Source organism: Oculina patagonica, chromosome 4 (assembly GCF_052425735.1).
Source record: "Oculina patagonica isolate OP01 chromosome 4, crgOcupat, whole genome shotgun sequence".
NCBI lineage: Eukaryota > Metazoa > Cnidaria > Anthozoa > Scleractinia > Oculinidae > Oculina > Oculina patagonica.
The window spans coordinates 38,076,497-38,093,939 of NC_135761.1; the positions used below are offsets into that span (position 1 = coordinate 38,076,497).

Below are 17,443 nucleotides of genomic sequence, written 5' to 3' on the forward strand. Positions count from 1 at the left end.
GCACCTGTGTAGTCTGTGAATATTTTGAATGACACCGGTGCAGGCTTCCCTGTGTAGAAGGCACCCGGCCGGTGTTGCAGCTGCCAGCTAGGCTCTTGGGGTGACAACCTCCTAGCCTGGGGGGAGGCCTGGGGAATTTTACTAGCCCCGGGCTGTTTTGGACCTTGGGCGCCAGGTTCTTGGAAAATCGAACAGATATTGGGGGCCCAAAAGCTACCGACTGGTGCCCCCAACTCCCGGGTTGCACTTTGGCTGCATGTCTGGGCCCCCGGCTAGTGGATTTGGCTTCCCGGAGCGTTTCTGGGCCTGATATCTCAGAGAATTCGCAGAAACCTGGCTGCCAGGTTTTCGCTTGAACTCGGGCGCAGCCCGAGTTCAAGCCTAGCCAGCAACCTTAACTTGAGGGGGCTTGACGTCAACCGTGGTATGGGGACCTTGCCCAGGCCTTGGGCTTTCTGCTGGTGTCCAGCTGGGGGGTAGCCGTCAAAAGCTGGGGGGAGGGGAGGGTGTCACTTTTGACCGCTGGGCCTAGCTTGCTTCATGCCCCTTTGAGAAATTTTGTGTGAACTTGGAATGCACCTGTGTAGTCTGTGAATATTTTGAATGACACCGGTGCAGGCTTCCCTGTGTAGAAGGCACCCGGCCGGTGTTGCAGCTGCCAGCTAGGCTCTTGGGGTGACAACCTCCTAGCCTGGGGGGAGGCCTGGGGAATTTTACTAGCCCCGGGCTGTTTTGGACCTTGGGCGCCAGGTTCTTGGAAAATCGAACAGTATATATAAGGGCAATAACATTGACATTTTGACATTTTTCATTAAAATATACAAATAAAATTACACCTAATTTTCTGTGGTGTGGTTTCAACATCTTTGTTCTGCTACATATTTTCCTTGAGTTAATCTTTGTAGTTAGCAAAAAATATTTCTTCTATTCTATCATATATTTCATATATTACAGTTGTATAAAATCATGCTTTACATTAAATATTCCTTCTTAATTTTGATTACATTCTTAATAATATAATAATAATAATACATAATATTTTAAGAGGAGGCCTCCAATCACCTAGGGGTGGTTTTCAGGAGGGTCCTCTGAAAAATAAATGTTTAACCTTAAAATACATTAAAATCTAAAATATAATAAAAAGATAAAACCTATGCGGTACGCTAACTAAGATTAAAAATTAGAACAAGAATTAAAATACTACTAACTAAGGTGAAGAATGATTTAATAAAAACTGTTTCAGTTTGTATTTAAAAATAGTTCTTTTCATCTGTTTTTTTTTTTACTTCATGTAAATAACAAAACAAATTATTCTACATTTATAAAGTATTCAAATAGTTTCAAATTGTATTAACGTAGTGTTCAAAATGTTGGTTTTTTCACAATTTTGTCTTTTATATTGTGCGGTTCCATAAAATATTTACACCCACCCAAAGAATCGTCATGGAAATTCTGAGGGGGTTGGGGGGGGGGGGGTCTCAAATGCCAAACATTATAAGAGAAATTATGAAGCAAAACTGGAAATTCCAGAGAGGCAAGGGTGAGGCTGGAGGGTTCAAACCCACAGACAATATTCATCAACCGATTAGGTGTCTTCGTTCAAACAATGATCACCTGCGACTGCAGAGACCAGTCTTTAAGACCAAGAATTACGGTGGGCGTGCAATTTCATCTTGCGCGCCAACGTTGTGGAACAGTCTCCCGCTTGGAACACATAGGTGGGTTCCCCAGATGCCCCCTAAGTGTCTTCTTGCTCCCCAACTGCATTATAAAACAAAAAATATTTTACATTGTGAAAATAACAACCCTTTCAAGAACCAGACGTCTCATCTCAAAACATACATTGTAGCTCCTTTAGAATTTCATTGCTCATAAACTAGGAATAAAAAACTCTCACTGGAAGAAAACTGAAAAACCCAGACCAGCACGTGTTTGTACACGCAGCCGCCATATTGAGGTCTATTGACGCATTCTTCGCACTATTCAAGTTGTAGTTTGAGTTCGAGTTGTCGCATTTTGCATCTGACCTTTAGAGATATTAAAGGCATTTGCAACATAATTTCTAACCTTAATAGCCGGATCCATCGCTTGTACTTGTCTTTCTGTTAAAACATTTCTTAAATTGAGAGAAATTACAACAAATCTTACCCCACAGGAGCATCGGGATTTGTTTCCTGAATTGGAAATTTGGGTTTTTCTGCCATGGCCCTTGCGGAGTCGAACGGCCGGGGTTCGAGTCCTAGCAGGGGCGCTTTGTTGTGTTCTTGAGCAAAACACGTTACTGTCACAGTGGCTCTCTCCACCTAGGTCCCATCGAGAGGGGAGTAGCAATACTCTCAGTCGCTAAACACTATGGAAACCCGGATAACCTCGCGCTGTATGGGCCACTTGGCTCGGACACAAACTTTTCCCTTTTTACTGTAAAACATTCAAGTCAAGTTTATCTTTGGGCAAAGATTAATATTTCTTTTTGGAAAAGAATCTGTTTATATCAGTTTCCATGTAAGATCAAAGCATTGAGATAGATTTTATAAAATCGCTTTTGAGCCAACTTTTCCCTTTTTACTGTAAAACATTCAAGTCAAGTTTATCTTTGGGCAAAGATTAATATTTCTTTTTGGAAAAGAATCTGTTTATATTAGTTTCCATGTAAGATCAGAGCATTGAGATAGATTTTATAAAATCGCTTTTAAGCAAATTTTTTTCTCGTTTTCAGTTGTTAACGGTATGATTAAGGTGTTAAGTATGAAATCAAAGGTACAACAAATTTTGGTGTTGACAGATAAAAGTTTATTTTCATTTCTATTACAATAAATTAATATTAATAATTTCTTTTGGTTATTGATTGGATAATGAAGACCACAACGGAAGGATCCAGGACGGGATTGCAATGGACCCTCTTCTCCCAACTCCACGATCTGGATTTTGCCGATGACCTCGCCCTACTTTCCCACAACCACAGACATGCGCAGGACAAAGTCAACTCATTGGCTACGACCACAGAAATGACAGGTCTTAACATCAACAAGACCAAGACCAAGACAATGCGCATAAACAGCACAAACCAAGCCCCAATCAAGCTGGACAATGAGGACATAGAGAATGTCGCCTCCTTTACCTACCTAGGAAGCGTGATAGCTGTTGATGGTGGAACCGACGGGACGTGTTGGTGAGGATTGGCAAAGCCAGAACAGCCTTCCTTCTACTCAGACCTGTGTGGAGATCAAAGGAAATATCCCTGCGGACCAAGCTAAGGATCTTTAACACTAATGTTAAAACAGTACTGATGTATGGAGCTGAAACTTGGAGAGTAACGAAGAACATCACAGATAAAACCGAAGCCTTCGTCAACCGCTGCCTACGCTACATCCTTCGTGTAAGATGGCCAAACACCATCAGCAACGAAGATCTATGGGCAAGGACTCAGGAAGACAAGATGATGATTCAAATCAGAAGAAAGAAGTGGAAATGGATAGGACACAGGCTAAGGAAACCACACAATAGCGTAACTAAACAGGCACTCTTCTGGAACCCTCAAGGAAAGAGAAATCGTGGAAGGCCAAAAAACAACTGGAGAAGATCAGCCGAACAAGAACTGCGGCAGATAGGTCTACGATGGACCCAAATTGAACACCAAGCCCAAGACAGAGAACAGTGGAAGAAAACTGTGGATGAGCTATGCTTCACTTAGGAGCCAAGGCTATATATATATATTACAATAAATTATTCAAACAAGCGATCACTATGTAGCACTTGTACAATACTTTAAGTATAATAAATATTGTTGCGCTACAATGAATTATGCGGTCAACCTTTTTCTTAATAAAACTATATTGGTGTTAACTGTGTAACATAGCTAATATCACTTAACTCTTTTTCACTATGAGTTCTCTTTGTATACTTAGTTGCTGTTTCTTTTAATAATTTGAGCAGATAAGTCATCTTCATTGATATATGACTTCGAAATCATTCATAGCAGTTTTAACTTGTAAACTGTGTTTAACTGTTTTTGTCTGTGCGGTATATTTCGTATTATTTATTATATGTTGTAAAAGTAAATATTACATTGCAATGACATAATTGTGTATAGAAAAATAGACTTAAAGCAAAAGCAATTATTTCTATAACATATCAATAAGTATATTGTGCTTAAAACTAAATGTTATACTGATAAATGCGAAAAATTCTATTTTCTTAGCTAATTTTTTTCTAAAACGACAATTGAAACTTTGTATTATATAGGTTATATCTGTAACAGACGTTTTTCTTCAATGATACTTGTGTCAGTGCTAAATTTTCGTTTTCTCTGATATATAGCACTTGATATCCATTAACTTAAAAGACTTCGATGTCAACCACAAAAAGGCGTTTGGTGTTGTAAGTTATCTTTACATTTTGTAACATCAACAAAAGAGAACAAACTTTTTCCTCATCATATATCTCTTCTGTTTTCATCAATTTGACAATGTTGTTGTGGAAAACAGTAAGATGAACATCACTTTTTTCTTTTGCTTGAGAGGAATCATTTACAACTAGTTTCACTATTACAGACAATTTGCAGCTTTCTTGTCTCATAACTCGGTTGCAAAAATAGCATTTTAACAGATATTCTGAGTTGCTTTGCACAATTTGCTTGTTGCAATTCAAACAGGCTTTAAAACAAGAGAATTCCTCAATCAACTCAATTTTTGGAACAGTGATAGTTTTCACACTGCTTTCAACATTTGCATCACTTATATTGATTTTGTTGAGACTACTTCCATTGCTTACAGTGATCACTGTGTTTTTGGTAGTGTTAAAAACTTTTTTCTCATCTCTATATCTCACTCTTGTTCAAAATTGTAGGCTATTCCTTTCTGCACAGCTGCGATATCTTTTTCCCATAGAATCAGTGATGTAGTGATCTCTCCATCAGAAATTACGCTTTCTGCCATTTTCAACTCTTCTTCAGATACCAGCTGAATTTCTCCTACATCGATTACTTCTGCTCTAATGTTTACTAGAGTCATGGCTTCAGATTGTTCTATTGATCTTTCATGGAAATCCAGTAGCCAGAAGTTGACGCAAAATTTTCTTCAAACTGAAAGGAGTACTCTTCAGGTCTTGGCTTAGATATGTATGTCATATCGCTTATGTAAATTGTTTCAGAATCTTTGGCTAAGTTGAATCTGGAAATTTTTACAGCGGTTCTGTTGTTCTCCTTCTCGAGAAGAAGTTTTCCTTTGCTATTAGAGAAACAAATAGCTCTTCACTTGTTTCCACCGTCCAGTTGCAAAACCATGTCTGAATAGTCAGTAGTATCTCTTCTATTTCGTTTTGGCGGAGTGATTGATTCAACATATGCAATCAGTTCGTTTGGAAACGGTGGTGGTCGTTTTTGTGATGATGACCACTCCTTGTTAGCTGTATTAGCTACTGAGCTGGAAAGAGTTGGTGGTGATTATCAGATTTTGGTTCAGGTGGGGAATTTGTTTTTTTTTTTTTTTTTTTTAAAAAAAAAAAAAAAGGAAAAAAAAAAAAAAAAAAAAAAATTAAAAAAAAAAAAAAAAAAAAAATAAAAAAAAAAACATCAGTATTCATGTTTCAAACAACTGTCAATCAAAAACTGCAAAAACATGTTACAACCAAAATAGAATATATCTCTTTTAAGTGTTTCCTTATTAGGAAATATATGAAAACGTTAGACAAAAATTTATTGGCAACAGATCACTATTCATAGAAATATTTTAAGTGGATTCCAAGGCAAAAAATGTCAATCAAAAAACTACCATCTGTGTCATAGCCTAATTAGGAAATGTATAACACAGTTATGTTAAAATTTTCTTGGCAACAAATCACCATTCAAAGAACTAGTTTAAGTGGCATTCCAGGTCACAAAAGTAATTTGTAATTTCGTAAATTGTTAGCCTGTTCACAAAAGTTTATACCTTAAGAAAGATAAGTAAAAAACTGATTTCATTACTTAAAAAATAGTGCAGGTTACATTCATTGTTAATTCTATAGGCAAAATAACGTGTACATTTCTTACATCTGAGTTTTTTTTTTTTTTTTTTCGAATTTTTTTTTTTTTTTTTTTTTTTTTTTTTTTTTTTTTTTTTTTTCAACTGCCATGTTATCTAAAAAACAGAGAATAAGAGTTATACTGAGCTTTATAAAATGAAACTCACATAACAAATTAAGCCACTGTATTTTATTGCTATCTCGAAAAACATTGTGGAGATATTTTGACAGGATATTCATCTCAAATCGTTTTCTATTGCAAGATTAGAAATGTTTTACATAATGCACTTTTAAGAAGAATCTCAACTTCTTTAATGTGTAAAACGAATATTTTGCACAATACTTACAGCCGCATGGTTCTTTTCTTATGTATTCATACATGCCATTTTCAAACTTCTCTCTGTAATGAAAAGAAGTATCACATGTTAAGTTTTGGTTTCTTTCAATTTCAACTAAATTTACTGCAGCATCTCTGATCTTTTATTCAAATAATGTTTTCACTGTGTTGCCCGATTTCATATCTAATTTCTTTTATTTGTCTTTTGTTGCGATTACACGAAAAACAAAAAACCCTTTCATTATATCTGCTTTTAAAAAACATGTATCGAAAATTGTAACAACTTTTTTAAAAGTAAAAACGGCAATTTTACTTACCCACAACCGCATTCTTTCCGCTGTTTCAGCTTCTCCTTGTGTTTTTTCCACACAATGGATACAGATGAGATGGTCGCATCTCAACACAACCCAATCCATTACTACTAAGCTCTTTATTTTGAAGCACAGTATACAAACTGAAATGTTTGACAGAACATTATATTAGTGTTATAATGATACTACTTAGTAAGAATTCTCAGAAAAAAACAATAAACATGAAAGGATACTTACCCCATCTGGCCAATAACCTTATTTTCCGTTTTGAGTCTTGGTCCATTTTAATTTGTTTTGTCTTATTCCAGAACTCATACAAGTTAAGAATGAGCTACGTTAACAATTCAACATCTCTTAAGTTGCAAAGTTGATTGACAGATTGAAATATTAAACCAGTTATCTTGTTTACATAACAATCTAAGAAACCGCTCGACAATATAAAACACACAAGAAAATAATTGATATATTCTTTTTTGAAAATGGTTACATTCATTAATTTTGTCCATTTTTTTATTTCTCCATGTAAATAACAAAACAAATTTTTCTAGAGTTATAAAAGTATTAAAACAGTTTCAAATATGTGTGGTAATCCATGCTTTTAAAAAATTGTCTACTTTATTTTATTATGGCAATGTTTTGCACTGATAATTATAATTTAAAAAAATCAAATTCAAAAATAATTTGTGGAAATCATCTGGCTGCTGGCCATTTGGCAGTGGCAAGGTCGGCAATTGTGACCATGTAGACCTGAAAATTAATTATACAAAAAAGTGATAATTAGGTAGCTGCCTAATACAACAAGGAAAGGGAGTTTTTGATAGCCAGTGATGTGCAAGTCAGTGAATAACACCGCAAATGGCAACAGATAGTTTCCTTGGAGCAATTTATTTGCCTTTTGTTGTGGGGGCAAAGTAATAGTTACTCAATAAACCACTTTCAAAAGTATCATTAGGCTTTGTACCGGTCAATGGATGGAAAACCTGGAAAGTGTTGGATTTTTATTTACCCAAAAGAAAACCTGGCAAATGTTACATAAAGTTTTGAACTTACCCTTTCGTGATAAGGATTTGGCTGAGATACCAGGCCACCAGGTATGAACTCTCTCACCACTCTCTTCAGGCTTCTTGGGAACACATAGGTGGGTTTCCCCAGATGCCCCCAAGTGTCTTCTTGCTCCCCAAGTGCATTATAAAACAAAAAATATTTTACATTGTGAAAGTAAGAACCCTTTCAAGAACCAGACCTCTCATCTCAAAAAATACATTATAGCTCCTTTAGAATTTCATTGCTCATAAACTAGGAATAAAAAAACTCTCACTGGAAGAAAATTGAAAAACCCTACATGATGACAAAGATAAATTATATGTCTGGGAGAAAATTTTACAAGAAAAATGCCTGCATTGGGCCATTAAATTTGATTGTACAATAGTGATATATTGGAATATTTTCTCATGGTTTTAAAAGTACAAATCTTGCTATAAATGAAATGATGGCTTTCATCAACAAAAACTGTTAGTAGCAAAAGAATAGACTTTCAGGCTTTCAGGCGCTTGGCTGTAAAATGCAGTGCTTAAATTTCTTTGTCAATTGAACTCTTTTTGGTGTTGCCAAAAATTTGTACATCATTGGTATTTATTTTTGCTTGAACTTAATTTTGCGAAAATAAAACGGGCATGTTTCACAGGACTTAATTTTTGTGCTTTGGCCAAACAATACGTAATACAACATAAAAAAGTACAATAAAAAAACGTTAAAAAATAAATTTTCGCGGGAATTAAATTGAGCTATTTTTTAAGCAATCGGATGATGAGTTGCTTGTTAAAGCACTTTACAAGAAAAATTAACGTTACTATTAATTTTTCTTATTTTTTTTAAATCGCGAATATTAATTTCCGCGAAAATAAGTAACATTACGGTAATACATACTTTTACATCGGTAATACTTACATTTACATCGATGGAGACTTCATAGTCCCCCCATGCAGGGGGACCAACACTCCTCAGCCTTAGTAGTTGTTCACTTGTTATTGTTTTTCGAATAGGCCATAGTAGGTCATCACGTGGGTAATATAATAATGACAAAGACTAAGATAGTATGCCAGATTGCCATATGTTTTTAGAGAAACATGTGCTAGGTTTTTGTATCTGAAATTTTAACTCACCCAAAGAAGAGCTCACAGCCTTTTGTATAATTTCGAGCGCCCTTCTTCAGGGCTCTCTTGTGGCTTAAGCTCAAACGTCCTCAGGAGACGAAGAAGCCGTTCAGGCGTATCAAATCTGAGAAAAAACCAAAACATTAAATAAGGAATTTGGCCAAAAGAAAAAACGGCAAAAGAGATGCAATCGCACAAGCACCTACCCATTTCTGGAAAATTCCGCAACGAAGGCTTCGAGGCCGCATCTGGCAAAATTTCATTGAAGACAGTGGCCATCTTGTTCCGCCCTGTGTGAGAGACTGCTGTCACAAAAAATTGCCTTTTCAACTATCTTCCTAGTAACCGACCCACATCCTTTCTCGGTCAATGGATCTGAAAAACTTTTAAAAATATTTGGTGATATTAACTATAAATAGGCAAAAATTCATTTACTTCTGAAAACATGAAAATTTGCCAGTTCAAGTACCTTAATAGAAAATGCCAAGAAAGAATTGTGTAACTCGGACAGTTTAAAGACTAAATGGCGGGCACTCTTTTCTGCTGATGAGAATATTCATTTGTTCGATGCGCTCTATTTGGATGTCATTACTCGCTACATGAATATGGCTGGTGCATAGTTCTTGCGTGACACTAGACGAGAAATGATTTTAAAGAAAACTGAAGCACATAGAAGAAAGATTCATGCAAAGACAAAAACGCAAGAGTTGAAAGGTGCAAAGGTTAGCGTGGAACTGGTTCTACAAGACACGAGCAATGGACAGCAGAGGTCCCACACTCTTCTGCAGGGAATGATTGTCAAACAACCAGCTATTTTACAGTATCGAATGTACACTAAAGAAGAACTAAAACGCTGCTAAACCCCTATGGTGTGCTCTTCAATTCTTCCAGTGACAGGAAAAACTAGGCACGCTATTAACAAAGAGAATCAAAGAGCAATCTAGCTTTCCAACAGTTGCTGATCATTGAAATCAGCTGCAAGGTACTATTCAATTTGTAAATGTAATCATCTGGTTATTATTATTATTTCTTTGAAATTTATTGTAAAAACATTCACACACAAAACATTCTAGCATACTATGTAGTATCTTGCCTTAATCACGTATGTTTACATAAATGCATGAACTTGATTACAACAAATTTTATTTCTTACCAGATGATACAGACAATAATAATGTGTGTCTGACCCATTGAAAAATGTTGTGTAGAACTTACTTGTTACAATGCACAACTTACAGGTAACAAGTCATCATGCTATAATTCGGGTATACTTAGAGGCGAACGAACTTACCTAGGGATCCAATATAAAGACCAGCTGTTCACGCGTATAAGGGTTTAGCGTTGTAAATTTCTCTTTACAAGGGCCTTTGCCATTGAAGTGCAGCTTTATGAAAGAGCGGTTGGCGCTTCCACCGTTGCAACAGCAGTAATGCACAGGGAAACCACCTTGTAACAACCAATACACAACCTTCCGAAATTGGATGTACAGTGTTGCTGGATCAACCTCTTTCATTGGCCAGTGAGCAAAAGGAATTCGAAAGCCTGTATGCCAAAGAAAAACGAATTGCAGAACATGACTGGCTTATTGGACTTTGTCATTTTCATTGCCTGTGGGAATGAATAAAAAAATAAAAATATATTATCTTTCGTTAAGCTTTATGCTTCAATTACTTCAAGAATGAATGGGAACTTTCTTGAACAGCTTTCGTAAATTCTTGAAAAAAAGATTGGGTTGCACTGTCGAATGCGTCTTGCTGAACTGTCCCTTGTATTAAAATCACAAATAGTAATTTCATTCATTTCGTCTATTAGCCGTTTGTTGGTTTGACAGGTGATCTTTAGATATGTCTGTGTTAAGCCTTGCAATTCCTGATTGGTAGGCATTGATCAGGGATCTTAATAAATTGCCCCTTGTCCTTGCTTCACTTGTGTATTCCATAATCAAAGTAGTTAAATCCTTTGCTTGATTGTTTGCAACAACCAAGGCTGACCAAATCTGGCTGATGACCTGCTCTTATGCCTCGACATTTTGCATCAGATGTGTCAATTCATCTGCAAAACATTGAAAGGAAATCATCCGAATTAGTAGAGAAAAATTTTCATCAAGTTACCCTACTCTGCTTTAAAGTAAGATAAGGCTTAAGGCACAAGAAAAATTTGTAGTCATTTTCGTTTGCAGTTTAATTTATGGTCCTGCATAGGGCAACATACTCCATTTCTAAGAGAGACTGCATGGATCAATCGCATACATCATTTACTGTATTCAGTAAATAGTAATTTTTTTTTTTTTTTTTTTTTTTATATCTCCTCCTCCTTTTGTTTGGAAATCATGGAGATGCTTCTTCATGTTGTCAAGTGTCCTGAGTCACACTTCTGCACCCTCATTTTTTGGAAGTTGCATTTCATTAGACAGAATCAAGCACCACAAGCAAGGATACTTAGCTACATGCTACAATAAAGAACAGTGCACAGTGATTATTTTTGTTTTCTTTTGGTAAAATTAAATCATGAATACAATTATGTAACAGGGTTGTACTCCTTACCACGTGACCCAGAAATTCCAGCAAGCTTGCATAAGAACTTGTAGTCTCCAAACAGGAACTAAGTCTCCTTTAGCTCTTCTAGCTGCTGTTTATATCAGTCATGTTGTTTCAAGTATCCTTCGCTTCGAACATTGAAAACACCAGCGACGTGTACAGGTTTCATAAATCATTCTCTAAGAAAGAAAATATCTTGATTAACAACAAAAGAAACTTTACTAAGCTTACCAAGGCTGTCTACCTTCTATTGCTCGTGCTTCACAAGCATGCTGCCCATAATGGAACACAGTTACATGGTCCTTCAAATTCCCAGACTTTCTTGGCTGGACATGGGTCTTGAACTGCCTCATAGCCATGAGCACACAGTACAATTAGTTGCAATGCTTTTAAACTGAACTATTTTAACACTTCGGAAGGAATGGAGGAAAGGGCATCTAGAGTTTTGGCATTTAAAAATTCCTGCACAAGAGGTTACCCTGCATAGTACATAGAAACCCGTTCTGCCTGTTGTTACCCATGGTTTCCATGGTCTGCCATCTTTGGTGTTCTTCATAGTGTTTGTTTTATCATACTTCAGCTTGGACAAACATTTCTCTTCATTGTCATATAGCAGAGATTCAACATTCTGTATGTTCATCTCTGACCACATTGAGGGGGACGCTTTTCCTTTCCCATTAAGAAACAATTTACAATAATTTAATTGTATTAATTATTATAATTTTTAATGAAGAAAAACATTTTCTTCAATGTAAAGGCAACTGGATTTATTTAAGATCTCAAAGGACTACATCTACAAACACAACCATATCACGCAGATACTAAAGTAATCAAATATATGTTAAAATAAACAAAATAACTTAACAAGAGTTCAGGCTTCAATAGTATACATCGTTTTATTGCTACAGGTCTGTTTCGTATGGACCAAATTGAAAGGTCCACACTCATCAGGCAACTTTAACGACTGGTTGGTAAATTGAAAAGCTGGCAGTTAAATGCAAAAATTTATATGGTTGGTATAGTACGGGGTAAATGTGTTACGCATTGTACTGGAGTGTAGAAAATGTAAAAAATGAAATGATTTAAAAAAAAATTGTTACCTTTTAAATTAAGGATGATCTGATTACTTAACGACTGGCATAAAGGCATGCAATGTCATTTCACTTACGTAATCAATTTATTGTACTGTTAATTTTTATTTGCAAGGGGAAGCAGCACTACTACCATGACCCTTGTGTTATCTGTTCTTTGCTAGACAAGCTGTCATGACAAATATGACAGTGAGATTAATTGTTACATCTAGTCTTTATATATAACCCTTACCACTCACATTAACTCCTATGACTGTAACAGATGTGTTAAAATCGTCATCTAAAGGTTGTAAACAGGAGATCACTGACACATCATAATCCATTAAAAATTGTCAAAAGATATAACAAAAGTCTCAACAATCGGTTTGTGTATACTTTTTACTTTCTTACATATGTTCTTGATCGTTATATTGTTTATAGTATTGTATTTAAGTCTTACACTTTCAAATTCCTGTAAGTGAAAAACATATTATTTAAGAAGGTATGGAACTCATTCCAAAATGTATCAATATTATTACGGGAAGCACACCATATGCTGATAATTGTCAATGTCTGATTCGCTCCAATGCATCGTGGTGTTCCTGGGTGATGAAATCAAAGTCTTCTTGTGTGAAGTAATGCCCGCAAATATCTAAAAGTACTTTACTGTTAGCGTACTTTGACATCTCAATGAGGGAAAAGCGCTTCTCTGTTGTGTGTGACACTTAAATGCTTGAGATGTTTGTGTTGCTTGAAGGGAGGTGTTTTATAACTTCTGTGAGAGATTTCTTGGATTGCAAAATTTGAGCATAGCCCGCCACAAACTCTGCCATCGTAAGGTCTTCGTAATTTACCTCACGTTGAGCGCGGGTAAGGCAAAGGAAACTCTGTGGCCAAAGCTGTGGGTGCAAAACTGAACTGGTAGGTTTAGCCTCATGGCCAGATTTTAACTTACCCGAGGTTGGCGCTGACGGTAAGCGAACATCTGATGGGAGAACATCATCTCCATCTGTATCGCTTTCCTCGGATAGAAGTAAACCAAATTGGTCGACACGACGGTCGACCTTGGAAGCCAGAGCGGTCATAGCTCTCAGCTCGGGCAGTGTTACATTACTGGTGGCGGCATTAGTCGTGGCTGTAGTCGTGGCTGTGGTCGTTAACCTCCGGTTGTTCGGGCGATTCCAAGGGGCTGTCCTGGTCGTCCTCTACATAATCAGGACCAAGGCAATTTTTCCCCGGAGGACCAAAGTCGTGGGTTGATTTTGAAACCTTGCATCCAGGACATTTGCTGGACCTAGTGGTCTTAGCAGTTTTTCCCATATTTTAAAAAAAATAAAGCAATGAACTAACAAGTTGAAGTAAAAGCAATCTAGTAGCGCGCGTCTTTAACGTACGTAAAACAAAAGTGAAACACGAGAAAAGTGAACCCGATATTGAGGGGCCCGATATTAGAGGGGGAGAAGCCGTTGCGCAATTAATCCCTTTGAGCACGTGCATGCCCAAAGGGGGGCATTAATCACTATAATGAATATTTTCCATTGATACTATACTGTTCAAAGGAACGATTCAAATATATCTAACACATTCACGAGTAGGTCATAGACCTCTTTGATTACACACAAATTCAAATTCTCTCCGCATCTGGGAGAAAACCAAATATCAGGGCAAGCAACAAATCTGGCAAAGCATTTATCATGTTCACTGTTTCTGGATGTTTGGAGGCATTTAAATTACCGGTAATAATTATTCTGTTGAATACGTGTTTCTAACCAATGCCTTCTCTTGTTATGGGTAATACACTTTCTTATGACTTAATTATTTTGATATTTTTCTGCCAACTTAGCATTTATTTTTTTGTGTGATAAAAGCATACACAAACTGACAAAAGATGTGCCATCTTGGCAGCCCTGCTAATGAAAGATGTGCCATTTGGCAGCCCTGCTAATGAAAGATGTGCCATCTTAATAGCAGGAATGGTTGCCCTTGTCACAAAAAATTTATGCTAAGACTGAAATAGTTCAATAAAATTATTGTTGTTGTTGGTTTTTATTTCTTATTCCAAACCTTTTTTTTTAGAGAAGGCTATGGAGAAACATTAGAGTACTAGGGTAATTTGACCATTTTACTCTCTAGAGTTTGTTGCACGGTAATCAATAAGATATTATAATGGAAGCCAGTGTTGCCATAATGCCTGTTGTTGTTGGTCTTCTTGCAGGATTGGTATCCAAACACTTTTGTGCAGTAGAAACCAGAAGTGGAATGTTAAGCCTATCACCTACTTTAAGCAGAATTTTTCCTAAGGAAAATAATATCACTGGCTTTGCAACAAGGAGAACCCTTGAGAACTTCAGGAGCAATGTGAGGATAACAGATGGAGTACGTCTTTGCAGGAGGAAATAAGCTGTCACATGCTTTGCCAAAATCAATAATGTATCCACATTTTTCACTTACAAGGACATTGTTGGACTTTAAATCACAGTGAAGAAAGCCTTTTGTGTGAATATGTGAAAGGGCATCTGTTATGTCATGTGAAATAATTAACCAGCCATTTTGTGACAGTGAACTTTGCACATTCTGTGGCATCATTTCACTTTGTTTGTTGCAAGAGAGAAGTTTACTGATTTTTACAGATATGGCTTTCTTGCTCTGCGGGCACCAGAGTTGAACTCATCTCAGAGGTTGAAGATCTTGCTCTGGAGGTCTTGGAACTTTCACAAATGTACTGTTATGTTCCAGTGCTGTGAAAGCTGTTTATACAGTCTCAAGGTCTGGTACAAATCATGACCTTTCCTGTCAGCACGGATGTCGTCAGCTGTTGGCGCATTACAGTTATGCTCTGTAAAGAAACACTGCTCCCACTCCTTGAACTGTTGTCTGACAGTTGAATGCTTTGCAAGGACTTGAGTTTGTACAGTTGCCAGTGCAGCTTCATAATTATCTTGCGCTTGTTTGCTTTTTAGGTTATCCCTAAGAGTTAAGAGCAATTTGTCAAGTGTTTTTACTTCGTTTGTTTCACCCAACACCTTTAAAACATTTTTTGCCAGGGTCGTCTTTAACTTGGGTGTTTCAGCATTGACTTCTGCAATCAATTGAGATGGGGTTGTTGGCTGTTTTGGTGCTGCACTTTCAGTCTGTGGTCTTGACAAGTTGTCCTGTGCGATGGGGATTTCTTCGTGACTAGGCTCTTCCAAGATTTCATCCTGGGAGACTCCATCACAGAAGGTCACAGAACAGATAACAAAAACCATTTCTTGATGTGGTTTTTTTTTTAATTTTATTTAAAAAATTAAAAAAAAAAAAAAAAATCTTTTTTCCCCCTTTCATTTTTTTTTCCCCCCCCCCTTTCTTTACCCCCCTTTTTTTTTTTTCTTTTTTTTTTTTTTTTTTTTTTCTTTTTTTTTTTTTTTTTTTTTTTTTTTTTTTTTTTTTTTTTTTTTTTTTTTTTTTTTTTTTTTTTTTTTTTTTTTTTTTTTTTTTTTTTAAAAAGACTCCATAAGGTCTTCTCCTACTTGTTGGAGACCAATAATTTCTTCATCTTTTTCATCCTCTTGGTCGTCACTGTTCAAGGTCCTGTCAAAATGGGGGTTGTCTTCAACTTCAGCACTGCTGTCATTGTCCTTTTCTAGAAATTGCGTGTGCTATAATTGATTGGAGGTTGCCGTCTTCATCGTATATTCTCACCACATGATGAGGGATGGTAACCTGGTGTGTCACACACTCTTTCCAACATTCCATCAAATACTGGTCTTCAGACTTGAGAGTGTAAGAGCGAAAGTGATGAAGAGGTGGGCCTTTATCATTGCTTCTATTTTCATCAGGACCATCTAAAAATTCAACGCCTGCGACAATGTGCCTCCACCAAATGTCTTCACCACAAAGGAGGTAATCAGAAATTTTCTCTAGATTGGTTTGATATGCTTGTGGATACTTAAGTATGACTCTGTGTGGGATGATGGTGTTTTGTGATGGAGGCAAGCAGCGTGCTAATTTCCCCAGCCTGGACTCTTGCTCGTTCATTGTGTCCCTTTGCTTGTTCTCTTCAGACCTCACCTCAGCTTGCATTCTTATGATTCCAGGGTTATGATCTCTCCAGGTTTTCTACTGGATGTTGTTACTGAGATACTGGATAGGGTACTGAAGTGACGTTCTTGCTGTTCTGTGTTTGTTGATCTGCAGCAGATGATACGGTGTTGGATAGGAGCATGCACAACTAAAGAGTGGAGGTACCGCCCATAAAACTTCTTTTCAGTAAGGATCCGAGGCTTTCCAATGACCTCTTCACATGCAATAGCATGAAGAAAGGTCTGATTGTGAAGTCTCAGGATGTTTCTTGGACATCGCTCCTCTGGTTTAACATAAAGAATACTGGATATTTCAGTCAATGTGTCCAGAAGGGTCTGCACCTTGTCACTTACAAATCCTGACAAGAATATGAAGAATGAAAAAGTCACAAATTAGGTTTTTTAAGTATTTATTTTAGTTTATGATCTTAATGACATAATTTACTTCACCAGCATGTCATGGCAATTGTCATTGTCATTCATGGCAATTGTCATTGTCAGCTGGGGAGTGCTTAACTTAAGGAAGATTGGCAAAAAAAGGACAGGCTGCAATGGCAGTCTATGATGACATGGCATGATGAGGATTGAGTTAGTGAGTAACTGGTGAAAAGTGGCAAAATACCACAGTAATGCTTTCTTACCTAGTAATTGTTTGGCAAGTACTATAGCCATCTCTTGGTAATCTGATGCACGAAGTTGGTCTTTTGTCCCTGCCACTAATTCCAATGTCTTCTCAAATAAAGCTTTCTCATTGTCATTAGGATGTGGGATGATTTCAGAAACAACATTGGAAATGTGCTCTTTCACATCATGCAGTGGCTCTGTGGGAAGCACTTCATACATTCCTGTAAAAAAAGTAAAAAAGAAAACAAAATGTAGTTAAATCACCTGCCAAATGATTGGATAAATGAAGGGTTTTTGCCTGCAAAACAACTACATATGTACATTTTAGCTATTTAGCACTTTACTTGCCA

General features: G+C 36.7%; 1 long non-coding RNA gene across 1 annotated transcript; it reads right to left on the minus strand.

The window, feature by feature from the left end:
• Nucleotides 1-1,399: 1,399 nt before the first annotated feature.
• Nucleotides 1,400-9,147, minus strand: LOC144650292 (uncharacterized). The gene is made up of 3 exons (XR_013570081.1): nt 9,008-9,147; nt 8,811-8,925; nt 1,400-1,761 (listed from the first exon to the last, which is right to left on the minus strand). It is a non-coding gene; the product is annotated as an uncharacterized LOC144650292 (long non-coding RNA).
• Between the last annotated feature and the right edge of the window lie 8,296 nt (nt 9,148-17,443).